The sequence below is a fragment of the Anabrus simplex genome, chromosome 3 (assembly GCF_040414725.1).
Source record: "Anabrus simplex isolate iqAnaSimp1 chromosome 3, ASM4041472v1, whole genome shotgun sequence".
NCBI lineage: Eukaryota > Metazoa > Arthropoda > Insecta > Orthoptera > Tettigoniidae > Anabrus > Anabrus simplex.
In genome coordinates this window covers 429,478,503-429,491,637 of record NC_090267.1, presented here as the reverse complement: position 1 = coordinate 429,491,637, position 13,135 = coordinate 429,478,503, and the positions used below count along the sequence as shown (strand labels likewise).

General features: G+C 36.6%; 1 protein-coding gene across 3 annotated transcripts in view; it reads right to left on the bottom strand.

The window, feature by feature from the left end:
• The window catches only part of LOC136866462 (protein cereblon), an 88,790-nt gene that overhangs the window by 34,015 nt on the left and 41,640 nt on the right, over positions 1–13,135 (bottom strand). The window contains exons 2-3 of one of the 3 annotated variants that reach the window (XR_010859551.2): positions 5,885–5,930; positions 4,362–5,418 (exon numbers count right to left, since the gene is read on the bottom strand). The exons of 1 other annotated variant lie outside the window; for it this stretch is intronic. The gene's annotated coding sequence lies outside the window, so the exon portion shown is untranslated. The remainder of the gene's footprint in view (positions 1–4,361; positions 5,419–5,884; positions 5,931–13,135) is intronic. One more of the 3 variants, XR_010859550.2, reaches the window with a different exon arrangement.

Here is a 13,135-nt window from a genome sequence, read left to right as displayed (position 1 = left end):
TTTATCCTCCCCAGGGGATTTTTTATTTCTGAGTTGTTTAAGTGCATTTTTAATCTCAGCAGCGGTTACTTCCGGTGTTACTTTCATGTGTATAATTCTGGGCTAGTTGTTCATCACTGGGTGGTTTATTAATGGTTGATGTATACAGCTTGTAGTAGAAATCTCTAATAACTTCAGTAATGTTTTGCCTGTCTGACTATTTCTCCATTTTGGTTCTTAAGTTTTGTAATTTTTGGTCTTTCTGTAGACATGTTGTTCTTTAAAATCTTCATGTTTTTATTTTCTTCAATTGTCTGCATGATCATGTTATTATTAAATTTCCTTAGATCTTTTCTTATATCCTTGTGAATGGTCCTGTTAAGATTTTTGTATTCTGCTGTATCTCTGTCCATTGTCTTCCTCATTAACGAGCTGTATAGTATTAAGTGAAAGATGGCTCCTCTTATTAGTTTTCTTCAATGGGATCTTTGCTGCAATTTGAATACTGAGTGTAATATTCTCATTAAGTTCATTCACGCCCAAGTATTTCAAATCTTCTATTGGGTTAAGTTTTTTGGTAAGAGCTTGTTGAAATGATGATTGATGTTTTTCTAAGTCCTCTACTCTTGGAAAAAGTGTGGCCCCTTGTCATTTTGGACCGTTCAAGTTTGAGGTCAAATGTGAAGGTTGCTCGAACTAGCCTATGATCGCTTCCTATATCAAATCTGTTGAGAACAGTAACATCTGTACAATATTTCTTCTTGTTGGTCAGGATAAAATCTATCTCATTCTTGGTTTGTCCATCGGGGCTCTTCCATGTCAATTTTTGTTGGGTGGGTTTTTTAAAGAAAGTATTCATGCAATAGAGATTTTCGGCTGGGAGATATTCTAGCAATCTTTCACCTCTTTCGTTTCGATTGCCTAGTCCATATGTACCAATGTTCTCCGTGTCTCCGATTTTCTTTTGACCCACTTTTGCATTGAAGTCTCCAATGATGATACAGAGTTGTGTCTTTTCCGAATTTTTCACTTTGGTGATATCTTCATACAGCTGTTCCATTTCCTCTTTGTCAGAAGTACTGGTTGGAGCATAGACATGTATGACTTGTATGGAGAATTTACTATTCAATTTGAGGACTATATATATCACTCTGAGAGAGACACAAATCATCTTGTGTATGAATTCTTCGATATTTTTATTGATAAGAATAGCAACTGCATGTGTAGAAGCATCCCCATTATTATGTAAGATGACATGACCTGATGGAAGGGTCTCAGCTTTTTCTCCTTGAAGGCGAGTCTCACAAATACCCAGAATATCCCATTTTATGTCATGCAGTTCTTGTTCTAGTCTTTCTAGATCTTCAGCTAGTCTCATAGTTCTTATGTTGTATGTGGCTATTCTTACTTTTTTAGTCATTCTTTTCAAATTTTTGCCTCCCCCAGAATCCTTGAGGCAGACTGGCTTATTGTCAGTGTGAGATTCTGAGTCTTTCACTCAACTCACCTGGGGTAGTTTCGTTTGAATATTTGAAGTCATAGGAGTTTATGGAAGGTGTTCGGCAATAAAACACCATGCTTGCCAGACGTGTTGTCAATAAAATAATCTAAGTGTAGAAATTCCATTTTAACCGTGCTACTTAAGTTAGGCTTATCTATGACAAATACGCATGGATACGTGAACCTGAATTTACTTCGAAATCCTTTTTACGAAAAATCCATATGGATGTTCCACTGGCGTCGGCAAAAACTCACATTTCCTATTGTTTTGTTAACTAAAATGATGTACTGTAACTGAAGTTAATTTATAATGTATGTAAAATTTCGATATGTCTTTTGCTATGTACTGTAAATTGTGCTGTACAAGTAGATAAAATGTGCATTGAAATGTACATACACTGTTTTATATGTCATTAACGGATTAATTTCCGGTCATCTCGAACTTACTTTGTCCCACTGGAGCCAAACAAACAGGGTTCTCCTACATACTGCCGTATCTTGATGAATGTTATATTTTTGCATCTGTTTCTTGGCACAGGCCAGAACAAAATATAGCTTCCAGCACAGTCCCTTTTATGGCTATGAGAGTATGAAAGCTGCTGGGGTGAAGGTGGTGCTGAGTAATGACATTCAGAGCACAAATAGCGTGTCCAACTGTTATATTAAGTAGGGCTGTTTATATAATCAGTCATGCTGAAATAACACTTTTTGGCCCAGTGAGGAAAGAAATGACAAACTACCTCACTCCTCACTCTGCCTTATATGCCTCATTTTGGCACAACCAATGGTTTTTTTTTTTTTTTTTTTTTGTGTTTCTCTATAACTGCATAACCTTTGGTGGTTCTATTTGAGGATCCAACCAGCCTTTGAGCTGATGACCTAACAGATAGACAAAGTGGATTTTACTGTAATTCTCTTTCCTCTACTTTTCCCACACCCTGGTGGAATTGCAGGTGCAAACTGCGTTGCACATGTGGTTTTGGCTCTGTTTTACGTCCAGATACCCTTCCCGATGCCAGCGCTACATGGCAGGATGTATTCACTATTGTGCGTTTCTGTAGTGTTGGTAGTATTTTGTGTATATGAAGAGAAATGCATTGGGATGAGCACAAAAACCCAGTCCCCAAGACAAAGGAATTAACCAGATGAAATTTAAATCCCCAACCTGGTTGGGAATCGAACCTTAGACCCTCTGAACCACAGGCCTCAATGCTGATCATTCAGCCAAGAACCAGACAGGGCTCTAGTGTAAAATATCATAATTATAAAACCAACTTTGTCATGGATACCAGCAAAATCATATATATTTTGTACTGAAGTCTACGACAGACTTAAGACTATACTTTTGAAAGGAAAAGAGGTAAATATATTACATGTAGGGAAAACCATTGCTAAGTCATTCATAAATTTGCAAAGAATATGTAATGTGTACACAGTGAGCAAAATGTCTAACATTTTGGCTTTGCTGTACGCCATCTGATAGTTCCACAATTTCATCACAGTACAGTACCAACACTTCCAGCATATGTTCTTAGACCACTTTCACACGCTGCAACTTCTGTCAGACTGCAAATTAGCATCTTCCTTAGTAGTTCAGTGATTTAATTTAGATTGTTCAGACATCATGACAACTGGCCGGAATGGCTCTTCTGCAGAACAGAGACTGTGTGTCAGCCATCACAGCCACTGCAGCACAAGGTTGCCGTGCGGGAAGTGGTGTATGTGACCCAATGCAGGTTTTTACATGCTACGGCAGATCACTGTTTCAACAAGGCCTGACAGTCAGATATTGTTCAATAGCACTGAACACAAAGAATTGCACCTCTTAAAAGCTTTGATTGTGCTGTGCAATCGAAAATAGATTTTGAAGTGGATAGAGGAAAAATGAAATATTTGATACAAGAAAGGCCTTTGTTACAAGATAAGACCCTAGAAATTTACAAGAATTGCAATACTCACCAAAACTTGTAATAGCCAGGTGATAAAAATTGGCTCCTTAGTTCCTCAAACAAGTGAAAAGCACCAAAAAATTACATTCTTTGGTTAATTGGATGAACTTTTTTACTTAAAAGCATCAATAAAGTATCCACAAGGCAAGCAACAGCGCAAGATTCATCTTGACTTAATGCTGAGATACAACCACTACTGTTAGTACCTGCAACATGTGAAAGCCAACAACCTGAAGGGGTAGCTTGCTGTGATGACAAAAATCTTGTCCTATGAATGCTGCCCTGTGTACTCAAAGATAGATCTCCAATTCCTTTTTGATTAAGCATATCCAGTTTTACAGTCAAACTATGGTTTGCCATAACCATCAACTCTACTGGTTCTGAACTTTACCCTAAAGAGGTGAAATTTTTTCATATGCAGCTACATATTCCATGCTTGAGGGTGAGTAGTAAGGGCAATTTAATTACAAACCAGGCTTGAAATATTAACCTTAATTAAGACCATGGCGCTTCCTTCCCAATCCTAGTCCTTTTCTACCCCATTGTCGCCGTAAGACCTATCTGTTGCAAGTGATAAAAATCATTGTTGTCCGTATTGAAGATACATATATGTATTGAATAGGTGACAAAATAAACCATTTAGCATCCTACATACCTATCTGTGCCGGTGCGGCGTAAAACAAATTCTTCTATTAACCGACATTGAATAATTAAAATATAACCAAATTTTGTTGTTACCTTTCTAAATGACAAAAAAGGCAAAAGCAATTTAGCAGAACACACAAATATGACATACACGACCCGTGCAACAACACTGTTCAACATGTAGGAGATCGGGAGGACGATCAATATTAATCCTGATGACCTGCACATAACAAAATAGTAAGAATGAATGATCCAAAAATATCTTACACAAATCATGTTTCTACTTACGGTTCTCAGTTTAATGTTTTTTCATTGCACTCATAGGATTGAGACTGGCAACTAACTCTCTTTCAATGATCTGCCTAATAATGTTCAGCCAAACATTATGGCAGCAGAAGAAGGGCAAAGTCAATAGAACAGGTAAACTAAAATATCCTTAAATTGGATCTAGGTATACTTCCAAATCTAGAAATAAACAACAATCAATTCCCTTTTAGCTGAAAATGTCTGTCTTGATCAGGATTTAAACCAGGGACTTATTTTACAATGTGAATGAGAAAATGAGCAAAACAAAACACAATGTTGAACTCAAGGTGTTTGTATCTGATACATTGTAAAGTATTTAGGCACAGTCGGTTTGTTCCGCTATGGTGCTCAGATAGTCTACTAATAGATTGATGGGGTAACTCCAAAAAGAAATTGTTCACTTAAAAATTGTTAATAAAGAAGGAACAGGCCATGTCAGGAGCACCAGATTCTATTATCTAAATTTTATACACAATTTCTGCAAAAAACAAAAACGAAATTGGTTCAGGCGACACTTGTGGAGAAACTGGACTCGGCCTAGTTGTTTAGCATCAGTTAAGTTCAAAAAATGACTGGCCAGAGAAGACATGCACTTTCAGCTGTGATATATTTGGTACATACAGTGACTGATGAGAACCTGATCTTAAATAAATGAAACTATGAAGAGAGCAGGATAATTTTAACGATGTTCAGCGACATCTCTAGGGAAAACCACTTGCTGTATGCTAGAGAATCACAAAATAGCTCCTCTAAACAATGTAATAAAAAATATGTTTGAATGTTAGAACAAATAGTTTAAAACTAAAAAAATGTTAAGAGTTGTTCTTCCATGCAGTCACTTCCCCAAATCGTTACTCGACCAACACATCGCAATTATGTTTCACATTGTTACTAGGATGCTGATTCAGGTTCCACAGTGAAGATGTTCTAGCTTCAATCTCAGTTTTGTTTCTGGCAAAAACTATAACGAAACTTCTTCAGTTACTGGTACTCCCTTATCTTCGTCTCTGATTTCATCTTTCTGTACAGTCTTTTCTCCCTGAAATCAGAAATGTTCAAGTGTACAATCAGATATACTGTAATGCTTAACATAAACATGATAATCCATTAAAAATTATAGTTACAAATATTTCATAAAATATGCCTCCTATTCAAAACCAGTAGGGATAAACATGTCTTGGTTTGAATGGGCAGTCTTCATTCCATGATTCGATTTGATTTGCAAGGGTTCCCCTCAGTGATTCCTTTTTGATTTAGCATACTGTTTTACAGTAAAACTATGGTTTGCCATAAACATCAACTCTACTGGTTCTAAACTTTACCCTAAGTAGTTGACATTTTTTTATATGCACCTACATATTGCATACCTGAGGGTGAGTAGTAAGGACAATTTACTTACAAACCAGGCTTGAAATATTAACCAACATTGAATGATTAAAATATAACTAAATTTTGTAAGCTTTCTAAAAGAAAAAAGAAAAAAATGGCAAGAGCATTCAACTTACAATTTTCAAATAGGAACTCCCAGTTTTTGTCTCACATTTGGATTCTCTACAACAAAATAATCACAGTTTTATTTTGAATGTAAACTGCAATGCTACAAGTATTGGGTTTTTAAAAACTCTTTTGGGGAAATAGATCTGGCACCCCAGCACATTCTTAAGACTTCAACAGTTAAACGGACATAATAATAATAATAATAATAATAATAATAATAATAATAATAATAATAATACGCTTACATATTTCCATCCGTTTGTTATGCCTTTCAGTGCTCAGTTTGCAAGCCTCTGTGAATTTAACAAGCATCTCCACAATCCTCTATTAACAACAAACTCTGTCACCTCATTTAGTTCCACACCTCTTATTTATTCAATAAAAAACCTGTCTAACCATCACAACTTTGGTGACTCTCCATGGCCAGGCCATTATTGCCCTAGGTAACCTATACAAAATCTAGTTCAAGTGTACAGCTTCACCATCATGTTTATTCCTAATTTAGCCTTCCTTTCCTCATTCCAAATACCCTATTGTCATTGTTCCCATCTGTTTTAATCAGCGATCAATCTCACTACTTTCACGTCTCTTACTTCCCGTGGCTGATGACCGAGATAAGAATTTTCGCCAAACATGATGGCTAGTACAAACACAAAAGGCAAAGAAGACTTCAAGCAACACAGGATATTTAACTAAGTTAAGAAGCTGATTACAAACAATAAATGCCCCTACTTTTAGCAGTTAGCAGCAAATAACAATGGAACTAAAATATGGAAGAAGCTCTTTAACATAAGCAAAGCCCCAGAAAAGCACATCTGCACCATAGCTCTAGATGCTTTACATAATTCTGTACTCCAATGCAGAAGGGAGGATGTCTACTTTTCTACTCTTTACAGGAGAACAAATAAACTAGTAGAGACTTTTGTTCAGGTTCCTGAAAAGTTAGGCCGCTAATTCAGTAAAATTTATACTAGTTCTTAACTGGCCCTTATTCTACATCGTAATGCCAAAAAGTGATATTTTCAAAAACCAACTCTACAATTTGAATGATAACTCCAGGACTGCTGCTCTTCTGCTTCCTATTAATGTCAGAGCATGCAATGAAATAATGGTAGAAAACAAAATTAAGTTCATCACCACTGTTTCTTCAAATTCTGATGGGTAACAACCATTATTAACCTTTCATTAAATTAAATAAACGTAATAATTGAACTTCGAAATAGGTAAGTAAGAATCATAAACTACATCAAAAGTCTAGATTGTCCCAATATGTGGAAGTGTCTTTTAGATTCCTGTAGAAATCATAGAAAACAGTCAGAATCCATTCCAATAATTTGATGAGGTACGTGTACTTCTGTGTAGTTATGAGGTTTGTTTCTTTTCTGATCAAAGGAAGTTGCCTTGATGGAGAAATATTTTGCCTCATGTTCCTTTTTAAGTTAATGGATTTGAATGTTTCTCCATGGAATGATGTCTTGTAGAAGAGTTTTCCCAGGCTTTTCCTAAGTTGCTTCCATACAAATGTTGACAACATGAATTCTTCTCCATTTTTCTTCTTTCCCATTAATGGATAAACATTTGATCACAAAAGTTAAGCCACGTCCTTGAAATCCTCAAACTCCATCTCTATCACTTACATAGGTTTCTTTGAAAAGCCACAGGTTCGAATAAACTGTGTACAATCTCTTCGTACAGTGATTTCAAAATTCTTCAGATTGGATTTTTCTTTCTTTTTCGTTTTGACAATATTGCATGGATGTGATCTGCTTCCATGTGCATGAGTTCTTTAAGCAAGTACTTGTGGCTAACTTTTCCAAAAGTTGACTACTTCACTTAGAGCCACATATAAGACAGACACAACAATCAAGTTCTGGTTACGAGCAACACAGTTATCTGACCACATTATCAGTTATTCTGTACCTCGATTAATTTGCTCCAATACCTACTTCACAAAGTAGAAAGTGATTTCATTTCCTCCTCTGTCACTCACTGACCCATTCCATAAGATGCAATGAGATGCACCCCTGGTATTGATGTGACTAGTAAAATTACAACTCCACAGTATTCTGAGGTGTACAGACTGGCAGGTTTTCAAACTTTGAATTGGGAGGCATTTCTGGAGGTCCATCATCACAACAATTTTCTTTCCTCTTCTTGCTTTACTGACTCCTTATCTTGTTTTTTTTTTATGCGATATTGATATGTAGCTTCTTCTTGATGGTGCTTGAGTTTTTCCTTCAGTTCCTCCTGTGTCTGTAATGAGGCTTGCTTCAACCGGACTTACAGAAAGTCAAACATCACATGTGTCTGTTGCTGGATCTTTAAACCCAAGATTGAACTTCTAATTATTATTTTTTCTGTAGAAACACCCCTCAGCAACATGCTTTTTTCCTGTGTTATAGCATTCACACTTTTCTAAGACATCACTGATGTAGGGAATGCATAGTGTTCCTGAAATATGTATGAATTAATAAAGTAATTTTCAATCATTTAAAGTGTATTGACAAGGTGGACCCAACATAAACTATTTTAAATAGTTTCTTTAATAAACCTCTGCTTGCGGTAATTAAAATATGATGTAAAAAACACATTATTTTGTTCTACTGTTCTACTGCAGGTGTAGGGTTTCAATGAAGTGGTTAAAGCAAAGTGGAAGAAAACAACATAAACATTTCACTAAAACCACATTTTTACATTCAACATCACTTTTACATTCAAACAGTGCAATAACAAAAGCCACACTAATTACATTTCTAAACGATGATATGGGTATGTCAATGTCATAACCTGCCTTTTGCCAACCATACTGCAATACAGGCTTGTACTGTGGTGCAGAAAACTACTTGAATATCACAGAGTTAATTTTAATGAAGAAATGCTGTTCATGTAACTTTACTTGTGGTTTTCTTATATTATAGTCTTACAAAATCAAAGATCATTCTTGTGTATAGCTTATATTGCCGAAAGAAGTACTATTCACGCAACTTTTAGTGATACATGGGCTCCCTAGTGCTGAATCGGTCGACCTCAGTTATCTTCGAGATTCGTATTGGCAACTTTTGAAACATAAACTATGAATCGCTTATGCATCGCTGTGCGACATCTGGCGTACAATTTACATACTAGTACTGTTGTTGTTTACACAGCAAAGCCAAACTATAGAATTCATGCTAGGAACAAAATTCGCATCGAAAAATGTTATATAATGTTAAATAATGAGTGTGTGACACAGTTGTTGGCTTAAGATAATAAAGGTTTAGAAAATTCATATCGATCAATCATATTATAGATTCAATTCAGATTTCATTTGATATACAGTTGGCAGTACTACCGGAACCGGGAGAGCTCCCTCCTTGCTCCTCACCCTCGTAACACCAAATATCACTAAAAGTTGCGCAAATAGTACACATCAAGAGGTTGGCAATGTTTTGTTGATTTTGGTAGCAATATCTGAAGTATAATATTTTTGTTTGGAAAATGTTTATCTAAATGGGTACTTTCTGTATGACCTAACCAGGAATTGCACAGCAATAGGCTTTTCCACTTGCAAGTTCACAAAAGACTGAAGTTAAAAAGCATTTCATATGATCTCTTGTCATTTTTCCACTTTTGTTTGCCTCCAAATGAAAGTTTTGTGGACATGTTGCTTCAAGTTTCCTTGAAACATTCATTGTTGCCCAATGTTCACAATCTTATAACTCCATCCTCCAAAAAACAACGTAGTTCCATTAATCGTTATGAAATACCATTGTGAACATTATGTTAAAGGCCTATATATGGTCTTGATCCATATTTCAATCATCAAATCCAACAAGAATCTCTGAATTTCCTTTAGAATTCAAGGTTTTAATTGCCATCTGACATTATGTTGAAGGTGCCTTGTGCCTCTCGAAAACAGATATACAGCTAATACAGCCATATCAATTCTATAGCTGTGTGTACAGCTACGTACAGACTGAAACATACAAGCTGTAGTTTTCTCTCCTCTGTCAGATCGCGTTGACTTTGAAGACATTTCATAATGAAATTGACTCCGATCTCTGTTCGAAACATCTCTTTTGTCCTCATAAATACAAAATGAGACACTCATGAACTCATTTTGCCATGGGTTTCATCACAAGGTTTGCCAACTCAATAAGTACCATGTATCAGATTCACATAGATTAAATATATGAACATGTATCTGTACATCTGTATAGTTCATTGTATTACTAAACTCTATTATGTATGGCCACTGGCTGCAATAAAACTTTATATAAACTTTTACGTATATTACTGTTCTAATTTAAACTGGAAGGTCTATGAAATGGAAGATTTTGCAAGCCATTTGGTTTTCAATAGGTGTCAAATTATAGTATGAACGTACCGATTCCTAAACATAAATTATTGTAGGGAGCTGGCGTGTATGCTTGTGCACGAGAGGTGGGGAAACAAGCTGTCCTTTTCATGGTCACATCCTCGTTGCCATAGAAACCACTGCACTACCACAGCTGAAAATGTGGGATGTCACAGACCTCATGGCCACAACCACTGCACTGACTTGACTGTCTTAAAAAGAGTTCATGAGGTCATGTCTGCACTCTTGTAGTTCTGTTTTATCGAGTTTGATTTCTTTCGACCGGGCGAGTTGGCCGTACGGTTAGGGGCGTGCATCTGTGAGCTTGCATCCGGGAGGTAGCGGGTTCGAGCCCCACTGTCGGCAGCCCTGAAGATGGTTTCCCATTTTCACACCAGGCAAATGCTGGAGCTGTACTTTAATTATGACCACACCCATTTCCTCGCCACTCCTAGGCCTTTCCCATCCCATCGTCACCATTAGACCTATCTGTGTCGGTGTGACGTAAAACAAATCGAAAAAAATTATTTCTTTCGTGTTTTCACGTGACTTGCCCTTACTTCTTGTTTCTATAATGTCTATCCATCGTAAGAGAGGACAAACAATTCATAGTGAAGGAAGAGAAATAAAAAGGAACATCATTAACCTGTGTGATCAGGAATCTAGACAAGGTAAACGTAAACACATATTGCAACAAGACAACCTGCATGCTGCAGTTTATGCTGGTATGTCTGTTCAAATTATCATAGCTACAGTATTCCAAAAGAGTTTCTGCCAGTGAAACTTTACGTTCTTTGGGGGAAAAGCGACAAAAAACTGAAGAATTTAAGCTTTAATGTGATGAGTTCAACAGACGACTGATGACACGTTATTAGGGACTTCTACATGGTAAAAAAAAAAAGTTGTACACTTTAAACTGCCATTCAGGAAAACATATTTTCAATGGTGAATACATACTTTGAGGAGACTGTTGCATGCGATGGGGTTCAAATGGGAGAGATGCGGTAGCAAAAGGAAAAATATTCATTGAGCAACTGAAGATCATTAACTAGAGAGCCAAGTATTTGTAAAATATCAGAACATTTTGTGATGAAAACAGGAATATTGTTTACATGCATGAGACTTGGGTGGATAATCATCTCACATTTAGCGAAAGTTAGCAGAGAGAATATTTCTGGCATAGCATCCAATACAGGCCTGTCAAACAGAATGATAACTGTCCATGCTGGCTAGAAAAGTGGTTTTATTTCTGGTGTGCTGTTGATCTTCAAGGTAGGTCTGTCTAGTGGTGGTTATCATGGGCAAATAAACACTATGAATTCTGAGAAGTGGCTGACTAGCAAACTGGTTCCTAACCTGCCCAAAGAAAGTGTGGTAGTTATACACAATGCCCCTTATCACAGTGTTCAAGAAAATAAATCACCAAGTAAATATCCTGTAAAATGAGAAATGAAGGAATGGCTTCAAAAGAAAAAGAAAAATCCTTTTTCGAAAAGCATGAAGAAGTTTAAGCTTTTTGAAAGTTCAGAAAGCCGCATACTACTGTATGGCTGCCTCTGTACATGTGTGAATTTAACACCATTGAAATGGCTAGGGCTAAAATCACATGAATTGGAGTAAAACATAATGGAGGACTTGAAATTGAAAATAGTGAAGGAAATGACCTTGAAAGCTATTGCATCTGTTACTCCAACTCATTGGGAAGGATCCAAAAGGCATGTCATCAATCAAGAAACTAGTTTTGGGAGAAGGATGGCCTGTTAGAAGAAGTAATGGATGACATTATTATAAACGTAGGCGATAAGAGACTGAACAATTCATCTCTAGACTCTGAACAGGCTCGGCATATGGATGACAGTGATTAGAAGCAAGTTGATTTATTCATAATACAAAATTAGCTTTTAGTTAAGAAATTCAACTTTCTCTTAAGCAAGTTTTTATTCTCTGATGTACTTCCCAAGGTGGTTTATTGTGTTCTATAGTGACCCTCAGAGGCACACGGGGTTAGTGACTGGCCAACAATTCCCAAGGATGTGGGGTCTGAACCCAGGTGATATTCAAGGATATTCAAAATGTCAATTTTCAATTTATCTTTTATTTAATAGTAGAACTCATTGACAATATTTTCCCAAAGTTTCAAGGATGAAATCGCATCTGAACTGCCTGAAAAATAGTAATTAAATGTATAGCGCGACCTTACTGCCACGCCCACTTCTGAAGCATTACTACAATACTAGCTCGGTGAAGAACGATTCCGTGGATTTCGTTCAAGCAAACTTGCACAGGATACATCTAGAAGGATGTGATACATACTCTTTGGTTTTATACATCTATGACTGTGTTTCGCATGCCGCATCTTAGAAACAATACCAAACCAGCTGCTTTGTATATGAAGAAGTAATAAATTCTTGTTTTGCCTTCTGCTAGTGACAGAGATTTACGCAAGTGTTCGATTCTTTCATCATTCAATAATGCTATGGTCACAAAGAGTGTATAGAATACCTTATAAACTTATTTTGCGGAAGTTAGTGAACGCAAGACATGAGAAACAAACCAGGAATGAGGTTAGGTCCGAAGTAAGAACTGTATGGGATACATATTTTCACATGGTGTAAACAGATGAACAACCCATTCGTAAACTGTGCCACATTAGCTGCTGTAAATATCTATAGGCTCAGAGGGATAATAACTCCTACATCCACAAGCAGAGGCTTCCAAAATGTATCCTACATGTTGTCAAGCCCACTTACAGTTTTCTGGCCGATCCTGAACTTCTCAACAAGTGTGTTTTTGGCAAAACCCAATTCCAAATTAATCTCTAAATTAACTCGTAAGGAAATGATGCCCTAAAACCACATTTTCATCTGCTACAGTTGTCAGAATTGCAACCTATAATACAGTTCTTGTATTTAATGGCGGGAAC